This window comes from Haemaphysalis longicornis, unplaced genomic scaffold, assembly GCF_048455015.1.
Source record: "Haemaphysalis longicornis isolate Haplotype H1 unplaced genomic scaffold, Haemaphysalis longicornis Haplotype H1 scaffold_8, whole genome shotgun sequence".
Taxonomy (NCBI): Eukaryota; Metazoa; Arthropoda; class Arachnida; order Ixodida; family Ixodidae; genus Haemaphysalis; species Haemaphysalis longicornis.
In genome coordinates, this window is record NW_027526445.1 from 35,080,273 (window position 1) to 35,104,522 (window position 24,250).

Genomic DNA, 24,250 nt, shown 5'->3' on the forward strand with positions numbered 1-24,250 from the left:
CACTTTTTTACAGACATTTTCATATAAAGTGACTGTTAGCCCCTCATTAAAATGGATAATAAAACCACGGGCTTGGTCCATAAAGATTAGGTTTCCATAAAATGCCTGTTTTTCAGCTAGCTAGACATTGTATCTGAATTCCGCGATATTTTTGTGCCGCGTAAACGGTAGCCTTTTACTACATAATAAATTATTGTATTTGTTGAAAGAGGCTAGTTCGTTGTCGGCAAGATTCGAACGCTACAAACTGAAATTTCCCCCACGGAAAGAGGTTGTACTTTGTTAATTCCCGTATTTTCCCCTTTCTTTTGGGTGTTACATATAGAAAAAAGTGCATGCGTATTCGTATATGAAAAATTTAATACTTTGAAACTCCCATGCAACCCTCGCTACTTGAACCCGCACCGCTGCCGGAGTACGCATGTGAGCAACACGCTCAAGGCATCTCGACCAACGAGGAAGCACACGAAAGGATGCGGTTTCTGCTATAATTTACCAACGCTATCGTATACCATGGCCGACACAACGCAGAAAAATACGTGTTGTTTTTTTTAATCGACGCCAGGCATTATAAAACGAATATGGCCACAAGTGTATGTAAATTAATAGGTCATGTCAGTGTGGTGGTTTCGCCAACCGTAACTTTTTAACAGCGAAGCTGCGTAGCACACCGTAATTTTTGTGTCCGCTGTTAAAAATACAAAAAAACTCGGAGCGCATGCACGTGAGCGCGTGCCTCACGGCTACCGCCCGGCAGTTAATAAAACTAAAAAAAATTCCTAGCGCTCCTGTGTTCGTGCCCCACGACGACAGCACAGCGTCCCTGCGCAGATTGTCAAGCCAAGCATACCCAGGGAAAGGAGATGGCCAAGATTGCGGCGACTTCCTGACAGTTAAAAACCAAGAAAATGCCACGCACCCGTTTGTGGGCTTTGCGGCGACAGCCGAGCGTCCCTGGCGCACGCTTGTCAAGCCAAGCATACCGACTAAGGCAGAGTGGCTAAGACTTTTCCCAAAAACTGCAGCGTTCGCCGTAATCGGTGCAACACTTGCTCGGGACGAAAACGACACGTCCTAACGTATGACATCCTAGGCGATGTCCAATAATAATCGGTTAAAAAAATGAAAGAAGCTCACACTTTTAGCAAAACTGATGGAATAAAGGTCGTTGCGGCAGCGAAGAAGCAGCAAATAGGTTGCAATCGTCGAATTGAACCTCCGTGAAAGTCGTGAAGTTAACGGAGAGCTTAGTTATCTTCAAGTCTTAGGAGTTGGTGTGAGCTTCCTTAATTTTTTTACTGCGGAATACGTTTTACGTACCTTCAATTTATTTTCAGGTAATGTCAGACGTAAGTGTAATTTTTTATTTTGGGTCATGTCGGCCGTAACTTAAAACATTTTGCTGAAATACACTAGGTCATAACTTTAAATTAGAAACATCGCATCGCACGCATTCGAAGAATGAAGCCCGAACCGGCATTGGCGGGGTATTAAATAGCAACTAGGCGAAACCTCTGAGATCGCACAGCTAGCGCTGCTAGGCTTGTCGCCACGGGTTGATCCTGTGATCATCGCTTCAGGGGATGGCGTGTTTGTTAATTAGTACGCACTAAGCATGCAGGCGCACAGACAGGTAGCCTCCAGAAACAGGTAAAATTTCTTCGGAGCTAAAACAGCTACTCGTAGCTAGATTACATTTTTGGCAGCTAGATGAGTCCAAAAGGAGCTAGATCTAGCTACAAAATAGCCAAATTGGCAACACTGCCTGCCTCGTACGCCAGTCATTTATTTTACGTGTTGAAGGTTTTCGAGATGTGGTCTCAGCTGACACATTTGGGCAGCTGGGCACCCAGTGCTTTGAGTTTCACAAATCCCTTTTCTGAAAGAGAGTTTCTAAACTAACACTGAGACAACATCAAAATAAAAAAGTTTATTCTGCATAAATATTTATTTTACCAAGCCCCGACCATCTGTAGGAAGCCTCGCCATTTCTCTCAAGTACAATGGTAATGCCCGTCAGGTGCCCTATCGAGGGGGCCGGAGCACGTACAGCCATCTGGGCACCGTCCGTCGTCGCATATCTAAATGGGAAGCAATGGGTTGGAAATGTGATAAAAATAAAAACATGTTTACAAAGTGCAACATAGTTTTGCATTGCTGTTGTAATTCGGGATTGTTTTTACGCTCCCGTTGCTTTAACTAAAGCTACATTTGATTGCGCGGAGTAAATTCTTGAGCTGCACCCTGAAGAGTTCCCACTTTACGCTCTTTTGCTCTAAGTAATTCTTGTTTTGAACTCCCGACAACTCAAAACTATGCCTAAGCTTCTGTTCACAACTTTTTTGTTTAGTTGTGAACATGCCTCATCTGCCCACACTATCTGCACGCAAGCTCTGCTGGTCCCATTCCCTGGAAAGGATGCGGCAATTCTCGCCTCATCAACCGCATAAAAGCGCTGATGTCTTTCTTGACTGGTGCAAAGCACCTCTTCACGTGATTGATCCTAAGTGCACCTTTAGAATGCCACCTGGGCTCAGCCAGCGTGAGGAAGCTATTCTGCATATACTTCGCTTGAATGTGGCATACACGGGGTATTTCTTGTACAAAACGCAACAGGCTTATTCAATTTTTTGTTCCACATGTGACTCACGAAAAGATGGGCATCATGTTTAGGCGCGTGACGGAAACTACTATTATGTTTGTGCCGGTCGCTTGTTGCGGGATTTGGTGCGGCTGTTTTCGGTCCTCAGTCGGGTTTCCGTAAGGCTACACGTGCAACGAAAGCTTTCTTGGAGCTTCTTCGGAGCAGAGAACTTGTCAGATATTTGATTGAAAATATTGGTCACATAAAATTATTACAGGTTTTGTTTACTTTATTTTCTTTTTGTTTTACATCTATCATCTAGTGTACCAAGCCAGCGCGATGGCTCAGCTAGCATCGCTTGTCGCCATCAAGGATGCGGAACACCATCAACCTGGCCTTTTTTTTAAATTTCACAACAACAATCGAACGTACCCACTTCCCGTCGTATTTCACTTCACAAGACGGCGACCATGATAGATCTCAGCGAAAATGTTTGACATTATGGCCTCTGCTAGCACAAAAAATATATTCGGGGATTACATAAGGTCCTCGCGGGCATTCCCACAGTAAAATAGCCCCAACTTATACTTTGGGTGAGCTGGACGCAGTGCCGTTCCAAATAAAAGAGCGGGTACGCGTTCAATGGTGAATATATGAGATTTTAGGGGTATACATTTACAGAATACGTATTTATAGATTTATTTATTGAACACCTCTGCATAACCCTTTGTCGCCACTGCCGGTGGCGCAATTGAAAAAAAACTCGTTTTTAATTAAGTCATTTCCTTTAGAAAGTGGTTCGCATGGCCCTTAGGGGAGCCCTCTTCTTCATGTCTGACGCGGCGTTGTGTGGGTGCGGCTTCCACTCGCCTGCTCGCATTACAAGATCGCACCTGGCGCAGATCGGTGGCGCTATCCACCGGTAGACAAAGCGCTATGTACATTCGGCCATCCTGCATTACCGACAGCCCCGGTCGGAACTTTTGTCTTCGTCCGATTCGGAGCTTTCCGAGTCAATGTCGTTTGTCCAAAGTATACGTTTTTTAACTGGAGCTATGCTGGCATATGCTCTTCGTGTCCTCCGGCTGTGGTGGACGTCTCCGATGCGTTGGCGGTAATTGGGAATGTTCTCGGCTATGGCGTACTGTGACTCGTATATGGCTTTAGGTTTTCAGGATTCTACGTGGGCACGTGGGTTCTCGCTCAACTAGAAATATGTCTCCCGGCTGAAACTCAGACGGTTAAGCGCGTTTCTTGTTGTAACGTGTTTGCTGCTTACGTTGGGCGTTACGGATGTTTTCCGTTGTTGACGCCCTCTTCTCCTCCAACTCTTTATCGAAATGTTCCGTGAGGGCGTCTTCCCCGCCGTCACCCGTAACGCTCCATGATCTGAGTTCAACAGAAATACAAACGGTATCGTCTTCGTCGCCTGGTGCACGGTGTTATTAATACCAAACGCATAAGAGGCAATGTCGATTCCCTATCCTGGCCGTCTTCTGTTTTGGTCATGCTTGCTATCGCCGGCTTTATCATGTGGTTGTACCGTTCCACTTGACCGTTTGCTCGTGGCGTGGCACTTTCGGTCTTCGCGTTCGGGATTCGAAAGCTTTCACACATTGCCCTGAACTTCACACTAGTAAATGCAGTCCCTGTGTCTTTTATTACTACATTTGTCGGCCCAAAAACGCTGGCAGTGTCCTCAAGAAACAGCGCCGCTGGTCCAGCCGAGGTGTCACGAACAGCTCCCAACATGGCGAACTTCTCGAAGCCAACAACCGCCACAATTATGTACGCGTTGCCAGACTTGACCCGGACAAAAGGGCCAAGGTGGGCGATTTTGATCATATGAAATGGCTTGCTTACCTTCTCGATGCTATGAAGCTTGCCTGGTTTTCTTCCGGCGGGCGTCTTGTGGAAAAGCCAATCAACACAAGCGCCTTTGTATCGTTTAGCGTAGCGCTTTATGCCTGGAAACCAGTAGGTCTCTCTTAATATTGACAGCATTTTGTCCGATGCGAAATGCTCGATGTCGTCATGACAAGCCTTGACTACCCTTTAACGTGTCTGACTGGGGACCACGCAGAGGAGCCATTCCTGTGAACCTCCGCCTTCAAACTTGTTGAACACCTTGCCGTTATGCAAATCATATTCGCCTTGCCCGCGCCAATATTTTTTCGTGAGGCATCGTCTTTTTTTTTATGAGCTCTCCTACAGTGCAGTTATTTTCAGATGGTTAGTCAGAGCGATAGTCGGGCGGTGTTCTACTTTCATGCACGTAGAGAGGATCTGGATGCTGCCAATGGCATTGGTTTCTTCGGGAGCGTCGTGGGGTTAGTGGCTGAATGCGTCGACATGCGCCATGGCCGTGCCATTTCGACAGTCAATATCGAAGGCAAACTCTTCCAGTCGAAACCGCCACCTGCCGATCCCAGGTAGAAGTGTTCTTTCTCTCATTGTTGCCCGTCCGGCGTTGCAGTCAGTCGCCACTTTGAAGTTTAGTTCTATTAGGTAGGACCGGAACTTCTCCAGCGCCCACACCATTGCCGATGTTTCCAGCTCGTAGGAATGGTATCTCTCCTCACGCTCGGTTGTCCGTCTGTCTGGCATACAGATGGAATGAAGCTCCCCGTTCACTTGCTCTTCTAAGAGAATAGGCCCGACCCCTTCTCTGTTGGCATCTGTGTGAACTTCCGTTCTTCCGCCGAACGAGAACTGAGCGAAAAAGTTTTTTAAATAATCACCTTTTTAGCTCAACGAACGCGAAGTCTTGATCTGCAGCCAACTTCCATGTTTCGTTCGTGGATGTCAGTTTCGTAGCGGCTTAGCAATGGTGGTGAAACGCTTGACAAATCGTCGGAAGAAGCTTTCGAGTCACAGGAAGGATTAAACTCTACTCATGTAGTCAAGTGCTACATGGTCGGTTCCCTTGGTGTACTCCACGGTAAAGGAGTATTCCTGGAGCAGCGGGATCCAACGCAATACACGGCTGTTGATGTGCTTAGCTGACTGCAAGTATTTAAACGGGAGGTGGCCACACTATCCCAGTCGAAAAACACAACAGTAATTTCTGTCGCACAACAGAAATTTCTGTCGCAAGACGGGGATTTCCGTTGGGACTACAGGTTGGTCTGTCGTGCGACAGGAATTTCTGTAGTACAACTACCGAAAATCTGTCGTACGACAGGCATTTCTGACGCACGACAGGGATTTCTGTTGAGACTACAGGATGGTCAGTCGTGCGAGAGGAATTTCTGTAGTACAACTACAGAAAATCTGTCGTACGCGAGGCATTTCTGTCGCACAACAGGAATTTCTGTTGGGAATGCAGGATGGTCTGTTGTGAGACAGGAATCTCTTTAGTAGGACTACAGAATGTCTGTCGTACGACAGACATTTATGTAGTACAACACACGTATCTATCATGCGACAGACATTGTGTAGCCCCACTACAAAAAACATTGTAGTAGAACTACAAAATGTCTGTCGCATGAGACTTTTCTGTTGTACTACAGAAACTTCTGTTGTGGAACACCCTGTAGGCACAACACAAATTTCTGTTGCACCACAGACTGTCCTTCAGCCACTACGAGGAGATTCCGTAATTACTATTATTATCTGCCATGCAACCGAACATTTTGTAGTCCCTGCAGATTTTTATAGTCTAAAAGAGAATTTTAGATTCATTGCAAAATATTCACATGACAGACCGTTCAGTATTGCTACAAAATCTCTGGCGTACCCTGTCGGAAAAGCCCGAGTTTTCCAGCATTAGGAGAGCGATGGAATCTGCTGGAAAGAACGGAATACACTAGAAAACGCAGAGCTCGACAACGTCAACGCGGGGACCATATTTTATCGAGAGAGCGATGGAATACGCTGGAGACAACAGAAAACATGGGAAAACGCCGCTCTGAACGACAGCAACGCGGGGTGGTTGATGGAGAGCATCGAATAACACGGGGCCATTGCCTATGAGGACAGAGCTTCAGACAAAGCGAACGGGATAGCGCGCGGGAATGCCGCGCGCTGCTTTATGGGTGAACTGTTTGTGTTTCAGCGCCGCGATCGACGCAGATGCTCCGAATCTTGGTGTTTGCGGCCCGTGCGGTGGCGCAAATGTCCACTTTTTTAGCGTGCGCTGCACGAAAACAATGGTGCGTGCGAGTGACGGTCATCTTGTTGAATTGCATCGCAAGCGTCTGTTGTAATGAACGTTTGTTGCATTACTGCCATTATCATTCCGGCCGTGTTTAAAAAAGCTTCGCTACAAATTTGCAAATAACAACGCAACTTACCACAAATCACTGTAATGTTGTAACATCTAAAGGTAGCCCCATAACCAAAAAAATGGATACATAAAGAACTTCGCAAATTCCTTTGGTTCTTTGAGAGAATTGCAATTGCATATATTGTACTGCGGACAATCTTTGATAAAAGAATGAGGCAATAAGGGCAGCCCCTCGGCAAAGCGGACGCATAAAGGACAAGCAAGACGTGCTTTTTGAAGGTGTGGTGTAATAATTGCAGTGCACATTGTGACACGTATTTCTGGGTGTCTTTGAGAACCCCATTGTTTCAATCTGCGTGGTGTTTTATTTTTTTAGCACGCAGTTTGTTTATTTTAATGCGAAACATGTGTCCAATCAAGCCTAAATAGTTAAAATAAGATTTAAAAACAGCGAACCAGCTGCCGCTACCTGTGTGAAAAAAAAAGAAACGGTGCCAGTGAACTCGTTGCATTACCGAGATGTGTTAAAAAAATAAATGTAGCAAGAAAGAAAACGCCCGCCTTCCCTCTAGAGCCGCCCTTCAGAAAAAGTTCGGGGAAGCATCGTCCCCACTGAAGGCATGTCTCGGCGCGACAGCATTCGCGGGACGGATGACCACAATACAAAGAATCGAGAGGGGTGAGGAGGGGTCGCGAAACAAGTTCTCGTGATCGGCCGGTTCCCTCCTTACCCTCCCTTTCTTCCCTCCTGCTTTGTTCCCTCCTGCTTTTCGTCTTTCGGTCAAAACTTGGTGGTAGCAGCGTGGCCGAGTGGCTCGTTCACTTTTCACATCGGCGCTTTGCCTAGTTGAAGTTACGCGTAACTTTTTGTAAAAGCGTGCATCTTAAGTCTTAATGGCACTTTGATGCGAGTGAATACGACGAATCTTTCAGGCAGTGTGATTTAGAATTCGTGCGATGTGCTTCGAGAATCGACTGAACGTGCAATGACCCCTGCGTGACTGCGGCAGGTATCGTGCGTGCGTACTCTTCGAGATAGTGCAGCACCACAGAGACGTGCGCATTTCGCTACAGGATACCCTTCCACGCCTTGCTCTGCGAATGCATTGTCGACGGATCAAGGTTCACCAAGGCAAGCATTACAGCTAAAGATTGAGTTTCCATTTTAATTCTCTCACTTTCTCTCACGTTTTGCTGCCTAAATAAAACAGGTTCAAGAAACATTTGTTTACTTTTTTTAATGGCCATAACTAATGCAACGAACGAACTTTTGAATGGTAATTGTCCATGTTCGTTTAATATATTTCTTTTTCTATCCGGGAGAATAAATTTGCTTTCATGAGCAGATTGAGCGCCACTGACGGAACGTGATGATGGAACGCGATTTGGCCCTGCTTCAGAAGCACGGCCAAATCATCTCAACAGTGCCGAAATTAGTCTGGCTAAATTTTGTAGCGCTATTTAGGTTTCTCTGACAGAAAGACTTCTGTATTTCTTGTTAACAGCTACGCGGGTTTGTAATTACACGACTGTTAAAGAAAAAAGGCCCAGCGCAAGCATTGGCCACGCTATTCGCTGGAGACGGCGTGGTCTCCGGCGAGTTCCAGCGTCACGTTCCAGCGGCTGTCGGATCCACGAGTTTCCGCGTGTGCAGTGTGCATGTGCACGAGTTTACGCGACTGCACCTGCATCAGGCATGTGCAGTCTGCGTAACATCAAACTTTTGTATTGCATGCATGAATGTACCACTCGTTGCATTGCTTACATCGCACCGCAGAAATTTGGGCTAGTTGGTGATACGACTTCGACATGGTGAAAGGCTCACTAGACGGGGACATACGAAAATACAGTGACACAGTACGAGCGCTAATGACACGGGATTAGCGCTCGTCTTGTGTCACTCTCTTTTCTTGTGTCCCCGTCTCGTGCGCCTTTTACCATGTCGAAGCTTGCACTCCCTTTTGGTGCAGCTTCCTGAAATCAGTTATTTCCTGAAAACAATTTAAGCTTGTTCCAGAAAGGAAAGAATGCCCCCAAATGCTTATGTTTGTTGGTCATATTTTTATTAAAATGGTTACGCACATCCTGCATACTTCATGTACTTAATAGAAAAACATCACGGGAAGTAAATTTTTTTTGCAAAACAAGTTGAAATTCTAGACATGACAGGATTCACTACAGACTACAGAACGGGATTTACTACAGACTACAGAACAGGATTTACTACAGACTACAGGACAGGATTTACTACAGACTACAGAATGTCCCATTACCTCACAGGATCATTCTGTCGTATTTTTTTGTTGCGTTTTTCGACTGGAATATGATAAAAGGCTTTTCACATAGGTAAATATGAAATTTGTGTACCACCCGAATTAGAGCCAAGCACTCGCGCTCTATGGTGGATTAGCGCATCACTCTCGGCAATAGGTTGCGGCTCTCGTAAGCAATAGGGTGCAAGACATTTTCGTTGCGACTTTGTAGAAGAACGCGCCTAGGCTCATGCGGGAAGCGTCCGTGTGAAGTATGGAAAGCTTGGTAAGATCAGGAGCTTGCAAAATTGTTGCGGACGCAAGAAGCGTTTTCAAAGTTATGATTGCATGTTCTTGTTCTTCGCCCCACCACAACAGTGTGGCTTTGCATCTTCTTCGTCAGGTTTGTAAGTGGTTTTGTGAGAGCGGCATAGTCAGGGAGGAATTTCCGGTGGTACCCGGTTAATCCCAGGAAGGACTGTACCACTTTCTTCGTGCTTAGCCACTTCGAGTCCAGGATCTAGTCCAAGGTCTTCAGGAGGGGTTTAACTTTAAACTGTCCAATGTGGTGTCCTAATAATGAAATAGTGCGCTCTCCAATTTCGCACTCGGTAGGCTTGATAGTAAGGTTGGACGTTTTGATTTTCTCAGACACTGGCCGGAGTGTGTCTAAGTGCACTTGCCACATGTCCGTGGCAACGATGAAGTCATCAAAGTATATAGTGGACATTTTTTGGCCTACCTAACACAGCTCCCATTGGACGTGCAAAGACGACTGGCGCTGCGTTTATACCAAAAGGAATATACCGGAAATGTTACATCCCTGGAAAGCTCAAAAAGGCGGTCTTCTCGCGGCTGTCAGCAGTCATTGGAACCTGCCAATGGCCTGTGGTGAAGTCGAACTTGGAGAAGGAATTTTTTTCTTGCTGGCGAGGGCAAGAACGACGTCAATGCATGGAATTGGCTCACGATCAGAGACGAGAACTTTGTTGAGTCCCCTAAAATCAATACAAAGCTGGAGGGTGCCGTCAACTTTCTTTATAGCCACCATGGGTGTATTGGAGGGAGACAGGGATTTCTCGATGATGCCCATCTCCAACATTTCTTGAACTTCGTTTTCGATCGTCTTGTGAAGTGCGAGCGGAAGCGGATTTTGTGAAACGTGTACAGACGTGTCGGCCATTAAGTTCGACAGCCACTGTACAAGGTCTGTTTTCCCAGGCAGGTCTCAGAAGGTCAGGCTATACTCGTGTACTATGTCTTGCACTTGCGCCCGTTCGTCTGAATCGAGGTCAGGTGTATACTTGGCGTCTCTCCAGGACTGCGTCTGACGAAGTGGAAGGGTGGGTTGGATGACGACCATTGGTTTGTCGTCAAGCTCGTCCGTCGTATCTGTGGTGTCATCAATTGTAGCGGCAACTGATGCGTGCGGAGGTGGTGAGGGCTGGCGTTCTTCGTGCAGCTTTAATACATTTATGTTGAAAACCTGCCTCTTTGCGCCGAGCTGATCTCCTAGTCAACGTCATTTTTCTTTCCGGTAACCTCAAACGGCCCCTTCCACGTAACTTTATCACACCCGTTACGTCCTGGCTCGAGGCGATGGAAAACGGGTGTCGGTGTTTTAGTACCGTGACTACATGAGACGAGATACGACGACGATGACGATGGAGACGCCGACACCCCAAACCCGTAATGGTCTTCGCCCGTCAAATTCATCGTCCCTTCATATAGAAAGTAGAAAGAAGCGCAAAAGGTAAATGTGTGTGCTACCTTCACTGAAGCTGCTTTCAATCGTTCGTCAAACTACGAAGTCCAAATCGTATACGAGCAACGAAGCCATGCGACGACTGTTAGCGCACTAAATAAATGCATATCTTAGAGCGATGCAAACGCATACGGATGCGTGGTTTATGAGACTGCGGTGTACTCTTGTACTCATTATTCATCATCGATGCGTGTATTGTTTTATCTGCAACAGTTCCTCTTTGGCGAATTTCGATTCACCATTTTGACATAATGGTAGCCCAGTTATGCGCATGCGCCATGGTTCCGTACACCGTATCAGAGCTCATCGGTCGTTCTAGCGATCTGTAGGGAAACGCACTAATTTTTTTGACAGAACGCCATCGGTCATACTAACAAAGCTTTCTCTTTAAAATATTGTGCACTACAAGGCTGCTTCGACAGCAAAACAGATCACAGCTGTAATTCGTCAGTGAAATGTTAGCGGCCACGTTGATTCCTTTGCAGGTACCAAGGCCGGGTACACACTGTTGTCGGAACTTTCGTAATTTCCTTGAACTGATATTGTCATTTCACATCTCAGCCAACCGAACTGCGTGAAACGCCGCTTTTTTACTTCCATAGCGCCCGATTTGGCTGTTGCGTGGTAGCCTGAACAGGACATAACGGCATGGGTACCCAGAGGAATGCCGTTCATGGTGCCCGCGCTGTTTCTTTTTCCGCAACAGATGCTATCCTAGCCTTCTACGAGAGATTTGGACGTTATTTAATCGCCCAAGGAAGCCAAGGTTTTCCATCTCGTATTGTTTATTTTTCGTGGCGCTCACTTTGAAGATTCGGGTCTCGCGAAGTCTCGCTGTCTTATGCCAGGGATGAATGCGCCAGTGGGAACGAACATAAATGGTTGTTCGGCAACGCCGTTCTGCTAAAGTGTGCACCATCTCTAACAAGGTCGTAGAAAAAAAAAGGCCCATCTCCCCGCGAGGGGGACTGGAGTAAATGCGTCGCATAGGGGGTGGGTGTATTGCGTTAACGTTTAGTGTTTGGGGAGTTGGTGGTAGTTAATGCGTTGTATCAGCAGCTTCTTGACGTAGTTTAAATGAGTCAAGGATATAAGGCGCGTTCGTAGCCTTCCATTCTGTGTCGGCTTTGTGGCGCAATGGGTAGAGCAGCATGTACCTTGCGTTCCGCCCGCAGGGTCGTGGGATCGAAACCAGGCGCCGGTAAGTAATATTTTTTTATATATTGTAGGGGGAGGGGTGCGGACCTGCTGTTGAGAGCGAAGAGGGTAGCGTGATGCGGGAGAGGAGGAGTGGGGGAGAGCGCGCACCTGGAATGGCTGTTGCGGACGCCGAGGCACGCCAACGCCGGGTGACATCATGAGTTAAAGAAATGCTCCGCATTTAAAACGAGTGTCACGTGATACAGACCACACCTTGCTAGGTAGCCACACTGTAGTCGCTTTGCTGGGCGCCGGCGGCAGCGACCTAAACCGTGTTGTTCTACCGGGCATAACTAGGTAAGCATCAGTCCCCAACCTATAATTGTGAAGATGGTAACTCTGCAGAGGAAGCTCCGCCCACGGGCGTGATGCGGTCGCCTTGGGAGACTTGCTGCGATTCAGATGTTCGCTCCGTAATGATAATGTTTTTTTGCGTGTAAATGATCACCACAACCAAGAGAATAATATCCCAATCGAATTATTTTTTCGGTATGAAGGACTATTACGTTAGAAGGTACGCCCACACAACAAAAAACAAACTTTATGGAAAGCATGGTGCGGTAGAAAAAAACGAACCTAACTTTAGGCAGAGCGTGTGTAATTGTATTCATTTTTTAGTTAACATCACTGCATAACGGAATGTTTTTAGCCATTTTCCTTTAAAAAGGTGTCTGGTAAGATAAGCGCCCTTTAGGTCCTGCGTCAGGTTTCGACGCATACTCGTATGCATAGTGTGCCGCCAACACCTCTTGCAACGCGCGTCCCCCCATCGGTTCTTTGATTGCGCTGTGTGGCTTTTCTTCCGTGATGGATCCCCACGTGGTAACATCAGCATGCGATTGTTTCTTGCCTGGTGAGTCTGGTGGGGCTTCAACCGCTACACCGGGGACCCTAAGCCAGAACAAGAGCGGCAATTTTCTCAACAGCACTGCGCGGAAATTGATCTTGCACTGCTACGAGTTCTGGCGGGTCAGGGAGCCGAAATGCACCATGGAAGATACTGCCGCATTTGTCGCCGATATGCTAGGAATGCGATGCCGTACCGTGTTAGCGGTCAAGAAGAAGGCACAAGCCACTAGTCGAGTGCTGTCAACGTCGTCTCGCAAACGACCGCGGAATTCCGAGAAAAAACGAAGCAGTGCCTTGTACGACAGCTTCACGTTGAACGCGCTGAGGTCTTCCGTGCACGACTTTTTTCGCCGCAACAAGATACCGACGGTGGCAAAGATCACAAAGGAGTTCTCGGCGCCTACAGGTGACCCGTCGCTAAATTCATAGACTGTTCGTCGTGTACTTCGAAAGATCGGGTTCAATGGGGAGAAAAGAAGCCCGAAAAATCTGCTGCTTGACCGGGAAGACATCCTCGCATGGCGGCACCAGTACCTGCGTGATATTCGGTGGTACCGCGCGGAAAATTGGCAGATTTTTTACTTGGATGAGACCTGGTTGACGGTAGGACACACGACCTCGACTGTGTGGACTGACACCACTGTGAAGTACAGTGCAGACGCCTGCAGGCGCAGCCTGGCGACGGGACTGAAGCAGTCTTGAGGTAAAGGTCAGCTTCTCATTGTAATGCACATAGGCATCAAAGATGGCTTCATTGATGGATGTCTGGACGTGTTCCGTGGCAAAAAGCCCGGGACTACCACGAAGAAATGGACGGCCCCCACTCTGAGAGCTCGTTTGACGGTGGGCTGCTGATGCTCCCAAGTGGTAGCGTCATAGCGATGAACAATGCCTCCCACCACTCATGGCGTAACGAGGCAGTGCCAACGACGATTTTCCTCAAGGGAACGATCACAGAGTTTTTGTACAGCATAGGCATACAGTAAAGATCGAAGCTGACCAAGAAGCAGCTGCTGGATATAGTTGCGCGAGTGAAGCCACGTTTAATGAGGTACCGAGTGGACACGGCTGCACGGAGGGCAGGTTTTATCGTAGTAAGGCTGCCTTCCTTATTACTGTTAGTTCAATCTTAGTGCACCAACCTGGACGCTATTGAAAAACGCTGTGGCAGCAGCCAACACGATGTTCAACCTTACACACGTGGAACAGCTGCTGAAGGATACGGTTGCAGAAGTCACAACCAAACATTGTTGGAAGGCTCTGAGGCATGTGCAAACAGTGGAGGCAAAGCTAAAGCAAGTGACGTGCAGTAGTGACCACATTGACCCAATCGTCATCACGCTTGAGGAAGACTAGCAGAGCACTTCCATCGACACCACCACTTTTGGCAGCGAAATTTAAGGTGTTTGTCCTGTAAACAAGCTTTGAAGCCGATTACGACAGCACTTCCAATGGCACAACCGCCTTCGATGTAGTATGTGGTTGATGGCGATTAACACGCCGAAGCAACACGCGGGCTATGAGGCCCGCTGTAGTGGAGAGCTCTGGAATAATTTTGACCAACTGGGGATCTTTAACGTTCGCCGAAGTCTTGACACATGAACGTTTTCGCTTTTTGCCTCCGTCAGAAAAGCAGCCACCGTGGCTGTGATTGACCCCACAATCCTGGGCTGTAGCGTGTCGACGTTTCCGGTGTTTGCCCTCATCAGCACCCGACCATGGTGAAACAGCCTTTTTAAAAGGTACGAAAATTTTGTTTGGCGGGATTGCGCCTTGGTGACACCCATTCCTGTCTGCTCTCAAAAAATTAATGCTCTAGGACCTAAAAATCACACGAAAAACCGTGTCTTATAAAATAGCAACAGGGTACTTTGATACGCTTTTACACCACAGAAAGGTAAAAGATAACCATACCTCTAGTTGAAGAAAAGGGTGTAATATCTAGACATCTAACCATGGCACTAGCAGCAGCAATGCCAGGAGTTTGGGCTGTGATGGCGCGAAGCACAATGCCTTAACGGTGTGCTGAAGTGTAAAAGCAAGTTGCCCTATATACGTAGTAGCAAAGCGTCGTTAAAACAAACATACCACTCACAGCAGCAGCAGAATCATATCATCGCAGAAAAAGCAAAAAGCAATAAAACTGGTATTACACTCGTGCGCTTCAGTTTAAGGATGGAAATCTCAGCTGCTAAACATAAAACAGGATGCCTCAGTCCAAGCGGTTAGCGTTGTTTCAGTTTTTTAATGCATTTCGCCTTGCATACAAGCACAGCCAAAAGATGCATGCATGCGGGTCAACGTCAAAGCCTACTGTACCTATCTTATCACTGGCGCACACGTGCAATAGAAAGAAGCAAAATAAAACTGACTGCAATCAGTTCGAAAAAATGGATGGGGAATAGTAGAGGGAAACGTCAGGTTTAATTGCCAAAAAACAAGTTCTTCTTAGTGATAAAATAACAGCTGAGAGAGATATAAAAGGTACGATCTTTCAGTTAAAACACAAAAATATTTACCGTTTAGTGCTTCTTGAAAGACAATCAATGGCGTTTTTTGTTATTTGTTACTTATTATTTTATTATTATCATTTATCATTTATTACATTATATTGTGTAGTAAATTGCCTCTCTCTCATGTGCGAGTCCAGAATAGTTCTGAGCAGTTCGCGAGCATGCCAGGCCTGACGGTTGATCTCGCAGTACGTATTCCAAGGTCAGATATAAAGTACGGAGCTACTGGATAGTGAATAGTCCTGAATAGTGTTTACCTCTCACCGCTGTTTCACGGCCAGAAGCAAGAGTGTGTGCGTGAGAAGCAGCTGCTTAACAGCATGAAGGCCTGAATTCATTTTAACGTATTATACCAGTGTCTTCAACTCTCATTGCAGCTTCACGGCCAGATGCAACAGTGTGTGTATGAGACGTAGGAAATGAAGGCGTGATTTCATTTTTACGTACTACATAAGAGCCCTTCATTCTTGCGTAGCTTTCTAGCCAGAAGCAACAACCCACCCTTGCGAAGGAGTGACACAGCAAATACCTTAAAATGTAACATCTATACGTCGCAACTAGCTAAGCAAACGTTTCCCATTTTTACATCCAGGAACAAGAGAGTCTGGTTGAAAAGCAGTGACATGGCACTCCGAAGGCTTGAACTGAAACCATCTTGATATGCTGCATCGCTGTCTTCTATTCGTAACACAGCTGTATAACCAGAAGCTACAGTGAGTGCATGGAAATCAGTAGCATGGCACCCTCAAGGGGTGATGTAAACCATTTCTCTCAGCTACAGATGTCTTTGTAATTCTCCCTACAGCTCTTCAACCTCAACAACCTTCAGCCACTCTATGAAGCGTATCCCGCTCTTGTCACCATTTCTGAAGCACTAACAACATTCAAGTGTGGGGAAGAGGTGTTGAATCAAAATGAACAAAAGCGCTATGGAAAGTCTCTCGAACATGTGCCCCACCCTGTAGAATAACAATGGTCTATCATGACTCAGACATTAGGAGTCTCAACGTCTTCCACTATACATTGTAAACACTTTTGTCTTGAATGTAAACTCTGTAGAAAAACTCAGTAAAATAATTAATGCAGGAGCACCAGAAAGTACGCATTAAACAGCCATCACTAGGAAACCAAACTGCAAGAAACAAATTTTTATTGCAGGTGAAGGCCATCCCACAAACTCTGCTTAAAGATAATGACAAGATAAAGTTTTGGTTTACTCCTCTGAAATCCGGAATATATGGAGCAATTTTAAAACGGGTTTAACGGCTTACACTTCTGCGAAATTTCAACACTGCAGACACAATACAAGGCAATTTCAGCTCAATCCACGCAATCGGTTTCTTTGATGCCGCTTTGATTAGCAACGGTCCCATTACAGACCAACAGCACATAAGAGCACATGAGCATTTTTCGCAAATAACTGAAAAGACTGAACTCCTACCGCGGGGTCAAACATTTCCAACTTTCTACAATGGCGGGCTTCATTATTAGGCAATGTTACGTTGCGAATGTTTAGTTACCCTATTACAAACAGCCGCAATCCAGTCACTGCATTTGATTACCTGATCAATATTGCCGCTGGTGCATACTATTTCTTTTTGGCTGTAAAGCTACACAGTTTCAGACGAACGTGTACAAACATCTTGTTCTTCTCACGTCTCTCCAATATTGCTTGAATCATGCCTGCTCACGCTAAGTAAAAAAAAAACATCATTGTAAAAATAAATCGTTGCTCCGTCTGTAAACCAACCAGCCAGAGCAACATGCGCAGCCGATGCGAGTGAGTAAAGAACGGTACCTTCCGCTGTTATTAGTAAAGTATAACGCGACACTCAATGACGCGAAAAGCTGTACGGCCAGCCGCGCATATGCGAGAAAAAAAACATGCAACACAAGCGAGAAAAACCTGGCACGGCGTCTGGCCAGACGGGCACAAACTACGTAGGCCTAGCGCTCAACATCGGGCGCAGCTTACGCTCACAGCACAAAAAAAGAACCCTTGCAACTGGTCACCCCTACTCTCGTAGAAGAAGGGCACTGATATTATTACATCGGAGCGGTTGCGTTATGAATTGCTCAGAATGTGCGGTCGAACCAGTTAATCAAGCCATGCCAAGGAAGCGCAGAATGGACGTGAAGCTGTGCCAAAACAGGCGAAAGCAAACGACAAAGTCATACCGCCACCGCGCCCGCCTCGAACAGGTGCCCCCGCGCCAGGAAGGCTGGGTAAATTCGTCACGCATTACACAGTGTGCTCCAGGAGTGAAACCCTCTGCTCCCCCGACCCTCCCGCCGCCACCGCCTCATTTGGAGTTTATTGTCCCACACGCCGCGAAAGAACCGTTGGCTGGTAGACGTAGAAAGCTTTGCTTTAAAATGCACTAACAATTACAATACTCCCTAATGCCAAATTTGCGCGCACCACGAACTGCAATCTTTCGGGCCGCGGCGCATATTTGCGGCGTCTCCGGAAGTCATCACGTGGTAAGCGAACGCACGGCGGCGTGCTCTACTCTGCTGTTATCTGGCAGCGCGTTGACTCCACCGGCCAGCGTATTGTTGTCATCCGTGTTTTAACTTTCCTCCAAAATGTAACATGGTTCGGATGAGTGGCGAAAGGAGCAGCTCCTGCGCAAAGTGTGAGGAACAGGCTGGTCCTTGGATGAGGCGTTGCTCCTTGGCGTCGACGTATGGTGAAAGTGGAAAGGGGAGGCAGTGAGAGAGATGGCGCCGTAGCCGCGCGTGCCGCCATCCCCGTCACTTTCGTCAAAAGCTTCTGTCCGTTTTCTTTTTGCCTTCGCTAATTCGTTCACTCACTCGGTTACGCAGACGGCGAAAGGGGCCACCACCGCCGTTAAAAAGAGGTACCGGGAGCAAAAGTGTTTCGCCCTAAAATAAAGAGCGTACTCACGTGTTTGTAGCAATCCCGATGTTTCGCGCTCGGTGCTCCAGTCGGCTGAAAGCTGAAAGAACGAAAACTACTTCTTAATTTGAATTTATAGAGGTACTTTTTTGGGCGATTACGACAGACAGACTAAAGCAGTATACGGTGACGGAAAGCAACGCCACTTGGTAAAAGTGCAATCGAACCACGTGTATTATTTTGTTGTTTCTGGAAGCCTCTTAGTCTTATTCCGATATTGCCATATCGCAATTATGCATATCTTTATCCCATACCAGGAACTCTTACTGCTTTCGAAGACGCATCTGCTGTCATCTTTGAAGAAACGTTTCACATTAACTCCAGGCCGGATTGAGTAAGGTATAGCAGATGCAGAAGGCAAACGAATAATTAGAGCACCCGTATATTAATTGGCATATGTCTATTGAAAGCTCGCAGACTCACAATATTGCGAAAGAGAATTTTTTGGAGAAATTAAACAAGGACTCTCAACAACAAATAGAATTTAAAATAGTAGGCATGCAAAAACGTTTTTTCCTATACCTTTCTATGCTGTCATTTGGTGACATAATCGGACAAAAACTGTTCCACACCTTTCAGATTCTGCATGAGTTATTTCGGAAATTGGAAAACGAAACCTTGTTTACACAGGATGTACATATACAGGATATATTGTGTGTATACTCCTTAGGGGTTATTTTCATTCGACGGCGGAATGTGTTGTGCCTTTATTGTGTTCTTTTTTCCAACCCACTTCCCTGTCCCTCATAAAAGCAGTTTGCTTACGCGGGCTGACAGTTGTATCGGTTTCTTCTGAACATGAAATAAAATGTATGTGCGTGTGTATGTATGTATGTATGTATGTATGTATATATGTATGTATGTATGTATGTATGTATGTATGTATGTATGTATGTACGTATGTACGTATGTACGTATGTATGTATGTATGTATGTATGTATGTATGTATGTATGTATGTATGTATGTATGTATGTATGTATGTATGCATGCATGCATACGTAGTTTTTTTATGCAGACAAATGGATTCCCATAGGAAAATGTTATAAAATGCGTGATGTGAGCCTATAGCTTGTATTCCCTAGCGAGGCAAGCATGCAGGCAAACCTGTGTGTGCGCCGTCACTGGTAACGTCGGGCTCCGCGGGATTACGGATCTTGAACGTGCTAAGCACAAGGTACGGGTTCGATGTTCGACGCTCTATCCCAGCGAACGCAAAGTAATGTCTAGACTCCAACGTGAGTACGATTAATAACCTCTCTGTTGACATCATCGTTGAGAAGGAGGAACAAACGTTTAATGAAAACGAGCAAATTTGGTGCTGGATGGCAGAGGCACGAGCCCTGTGGGGGGCATCCTTAGTCCGGGATGCCCTGGCCCTGGCTGGCTGTACAGGCTCTAGCGACGACTTCTAGTTGCGGCGCAAGGTCCGAGCTGGTCGGCTGGTCCACCGACTGCTCATAAGTAGGGTTGGCGACTACCCTTCGAAGGCTACAAACGAACTCTAACTCCCACCGTACCCAGCTCCACACAATATACCCTACACGATACAACATTATCTGAGCCTACTGCCCACCTCCTGGCAGCATATACACCTGGTATGGGAATGCCGTTGATAATCGGGTTGAAACGGAATATACGACGTACGCCAGGGTTTTTTTCTACGGCATGCGGGCTCAGTAGCACAAGACGCACCATGTCCGTGGCGCTTCGGCCATGTCCGTGGCTGTTTCCAGTGTTGCCAGGAAAGAACATTGACAGCTAAACTTTTCAATGAATACCACCTATACGTGTAAACATACTTGCATACGTGTAAACGTAATTCGTTGCAAGCACCATAATACATTGCTGCAAACTTGAAACGATCATATATGTAGAAAGGTAGGCCATCAGTCGACAAGGCAAATGGAAGCACAGGAAAATGGGCAGATTCTCTTTACTTTGACTAGTGAAGTTAATGTTTTTTTACCTATTGTAGGCAAGAAAGTGAAGAAAAACAAGTGTTAAGAATGGGGAACGAAGCCACGCCACCCGATTGATCTTCGATGCCTTAAAAATTCGGCTGTCTGGTGGAATATGTTCTGTGTCACCTTCTCAGATATTTAAATTTTACAAATCTGCAGCTGACGCGTGATGGTGGTAGCCAGCGTTACTCTAACACGACGTAAAAAGGGGCTTCGTTTTAAACCCTGGGCCGTGACTCGAGTGTGTACAGCCTATTATGAGCAGTGGAATGGCGACGAATCCTCTTATGATACCTTTACAATTCAGCGTGCTGCTACTCTGTGCCGCGTGATATACATTTGGTGCACATCGGTGCAGCAGTCTCTGTTTGCGGTGATGTCAACTCATTCCACAGAGCAAAGAAATCTCGACAATTCAGAGACTGGCCACCAAATGCGACACGGACAGTGGTGCGGCAGCTGTAGAAACCGGCGGATTGCAGTTCTAGCAGCGTTGTGTTCGGGCTCGACTCTGGAATTGTCTCCCGTTCGTTGGAATCTTTCTTTCCTCTCTATATCTGGTACAGCATACACTGACGTCAACGAACACTTTAAACGACCTGTGGAGGGCATTCTTGTGGGTTTGCACTACATTCGCCTTATGCGCAAAGCGCTGGAAGGCTGTGGAACGTCGGCAAATTTGTATATGCATTCTCGCCTTTCGCCGAGCCAAGTTAGTTTGAATAGAAAGCTGGACTGAGAGCGTTCCTCTGCCCGTTCTTCTGTAATGCTGTGAGCACTGCAGCTGGCTGCTCTTCTTGTATTATCACTAATCCCGTATGTCATGCAATAAACCAGCTAAGTTTTGCGCTTGGGTATGCATCGTCGCTCAAAGCAGAGGCAATTCTTATGGTCGCCGCTAGTCCACCACGCTACCACTTCTTGGCGCGGGCGGCAGAGCTCGTTGAAAGACGCTTTCAAATGAGTGACCTAGAGAGAGGAAATAGTATTTATGGCACTGGTTAGGTTATGCAGGCAAAGGCACCTTGCATGAGACCCCAGATGTATGAGGAAAAAATAAATTGCTGAATTGATGATTATGAGATTGATGGCGTGTGTGATGAGTGGCTCGGAGGGGGCACGGTGAAAGTAGTGAAAGAAGATTTCACATCGCGGGAGACACCAAGTGGCCGCTGGGAAAAAGACGCCACGAAGAAGAAGAAGACGAGGGCGTGGTGCGAGCAAGCGCTGCGAACCCGAGAAGTGCAGGGCGACCGAGACAGGGCACGGTTGGACTGGGCATTCCCACGTCAGACGTCCGGTCGACGTGCCGTCCGCTACGAGACCGTCGCCATCGGTGACCAGGCGAGCTTCCGTCTGGGTGCGGCTCGGGCACGAGTGATCGCAAGGCTCTGCCGCGTCGTCACGTTCCGGCTCGAGCCAGGGTTCCTGCTGCTGCGAGGCCGACGTTCGTGGTGTGTCAGCGGCTCCATGCTCCTGCTCGGACCGCCGGGTTGCTAAGTCCTGGCCACGGCTTCCGGGCCTGGTGTGCTTGGTCGCGGAGGTGTTCCGGAGCGTCCCACACCAGCTCGTTGGTGACCTGTCCGTGAAGCGGCCGGTCAAGTTAGCGAGCCTCACCCTCGACGACCACTTCGCCCCAACGAGACATACCTGTGAGCCATGCTCAACGCAACTGTTTTGCGGGTCTAGCGACAGCCACTACCGTGGAAAGCTAACCGAACCCGTTTTGCGAACATTTCTTTTTTTGAGTGACCTTCATCTCCTTGAGTGGCTAAATATGTTGTAAATACATTCCGTCCTGTGTGTGCGTCCGGCATTCTTCTCATTGGGTTCTGCACGATCCTAGCGTAACAAAAGTGGCCAGCCTGCCAGGATCCGCCCATTAACAACCGCAGAACTGAGTTGGATGCCGAGCGCATATTCGTGACGTGAGTGTACAAACAACATGGATGTGGAGAAATTATTGGAGATAGGGACGCAGCTAGGACTCTCGGGGTCGGAACTTCGGGCGTGGATCGACACGCAGCGTGCGGAGCAGCGTGCTGAGAGGGCGGCTGAGAGAGAGAGGCTTAAGGAAGCTGCAGAACGAGAAAGAGAGGAAAGGCGAGAAGCCGACGAAAGAGCTAGAGAAGCCGCCGAGAGGGCAAAAGAAGCTGCTGAGAGGGAGAAAGAAGCTGCTGAGAGGGCAAAAGAAGCTGCGGAGAATGAGATGCGAATCCTCGAGCTGAAGATCCGTCTTCAAGAAGGATCGCGAAACACGGCAAATGCCACTGGCGACAGTGAAACTAGCCCAATGTATCAGTGATGAATCCGCAAAAGCTCCTACCCCTATTTGACGAAAGGCGCGATGATCTTCACGCGTATCTTCAGCGCTTCGAGCGCGTGGCAGCCGGACAGGGGTGGGCCCAGGACAAATGGGCCGTTGCACTTAGTATGTGCTTGTCCGGAGAAGCACTCACTGTGATTGGGAGGATGACTGCGGAGGAATCACTGGACTACAGCAAGGTCAAAAAGGCATTGCTGCAACGGTTCAGATTCACTGCCCAAGGATACCAAGAAAAGTTCCGCAAAGCCCGGGCAGAAGACGGCGAAACGGGAAAACAGTTTGCAGCCAGGCTGTCGAGCTACTTCGACCATTGGGTGGAAATGACCAACATTTCTAAAACCTACGAAGGTCTCCGCGATTTGGTACTGTCGGAGCAATTTTACAGTTGTTGCCACCCCAAACTCGTCGTCTTCCTCAAGGAACGCGAATGTGTCACCCTGAATGCCTTGGCAGACGTCACGGACCGTTTCCTGGAGGCGCAAAACCTTGCGAACTTAGGGAAGGTTCCTGCTGACGTGCGAGATGATCCCAAGGGGGCAACTGATACCCAAAAAAGGACACCGCAGAAGTGCTTTCTATGTGATCGACCCGGACACCGCGCACAGGACTGTCCCACTGTGGCCAGAGGAAACACCACCTGTTCTCAGTGTGGCAGATCAGGTCATAGTGCCGGTAACTGTCGAGGTGGATCGGGAGGCAAAGACACGGTAGCTGCGTGTGTCATTTACGAGCCTCCAAGGAGGTTCGCCAAAACCAAGTCCTACAAAGCCCAGTCGTCGGACGCGAGAGCAAGTGGTCCCAACTCTAAGGACGTCAGCGACAGGAATTCACCTTTTCTGGTAAAGGGGCTGCCAGTGGTTCCAGGACGAGTGCTCGGTAAAGCCGCTAGAGTCCTCAGAGACACCGGGAGCAACACCGCCATCGTCCGCCGTGATCTGGTCGACGAAGACTGTTTTACTGGGAAGACACGCCGTGTTGTCCTTCTAGACGGGACCGCTAAGGAACTACCGGAGGAGAAAATCCAAGTACAGACGCCGTATTTTGTAGGAGAGATTAGCGCTGCCTGCATGGCCTGTCCCCTTTACGACCTGGTTCTTGGCAACATTCCAGGCGTAAGGGAACCTCACGATCCAGATCTTGAGTGGGAGTACGGAGTTATTGGCGACAGTGAAACGGGTACGAGCAGCCTAGGGCGAACGCTGCCTTCGGAACCGCACTACCTGTTTTCCGCCGTGGCAAGCGCTGAAGCCCTGCAGGACATACGCTTAAGAGCACCACTCCTCCGGCAGCCTAACCTCAACCGTGTAAAACTAGCCCAGGAACAGCACGAAGACCCCACTTTGAGGTCTATTTACCGGAAAGTTGGAAAGGAGTCTCGCTCTGCAAGAGGCCACCACTACACTTTCCTCGAAAGTGAGGACCTCTTGTATCGGGTCTGTCGCCTTTCAAATGGAAATGAGTTCAAGCAAATAGTGATGCCCCAGACCTTCAGAGAGTCAGTCCTTCGAGCCGCGCATGAGCGCCTCATGCCTCGACACGCCGGCATCTGGAAAACGACTTATCGGATTTTAGAAGAATTCTACTGGCCGGATTTGGGACGAGATGTGAAGCGTTTCGTGCGATCATGCAACGTCTGCAACCGGAAAA

General features: G+C 47.6%; 1 long non-coding RNA gene across 1 annotated transcript in view; it reads right to left on the reverse strand.

Annotated features, from left to right (window-relative positions):
• Window positions 1–1,915: 1,915 nt before the first annotated feature.
• LOC144149491 (uncharacterized) overlaps window positions 1,916–24,250 on the reverse strand; it is a 37,437-nt gene continuing 15,102 nt past the window's right edge. The window contains exons 2-3 of the long non-coding RNA XR_013318323.1: window positions 18,303–18,354; window positions 1,916–2,081 (exon numbers count right to left, since the gene is read on the reverse strand). This is a non-coding gene — a long non-coding RNA (uncharacterized LOC144149491). The remainder of the gene's footprint in view (window positions 2,082–18,302; window positions 18,355–24,250) is intronic.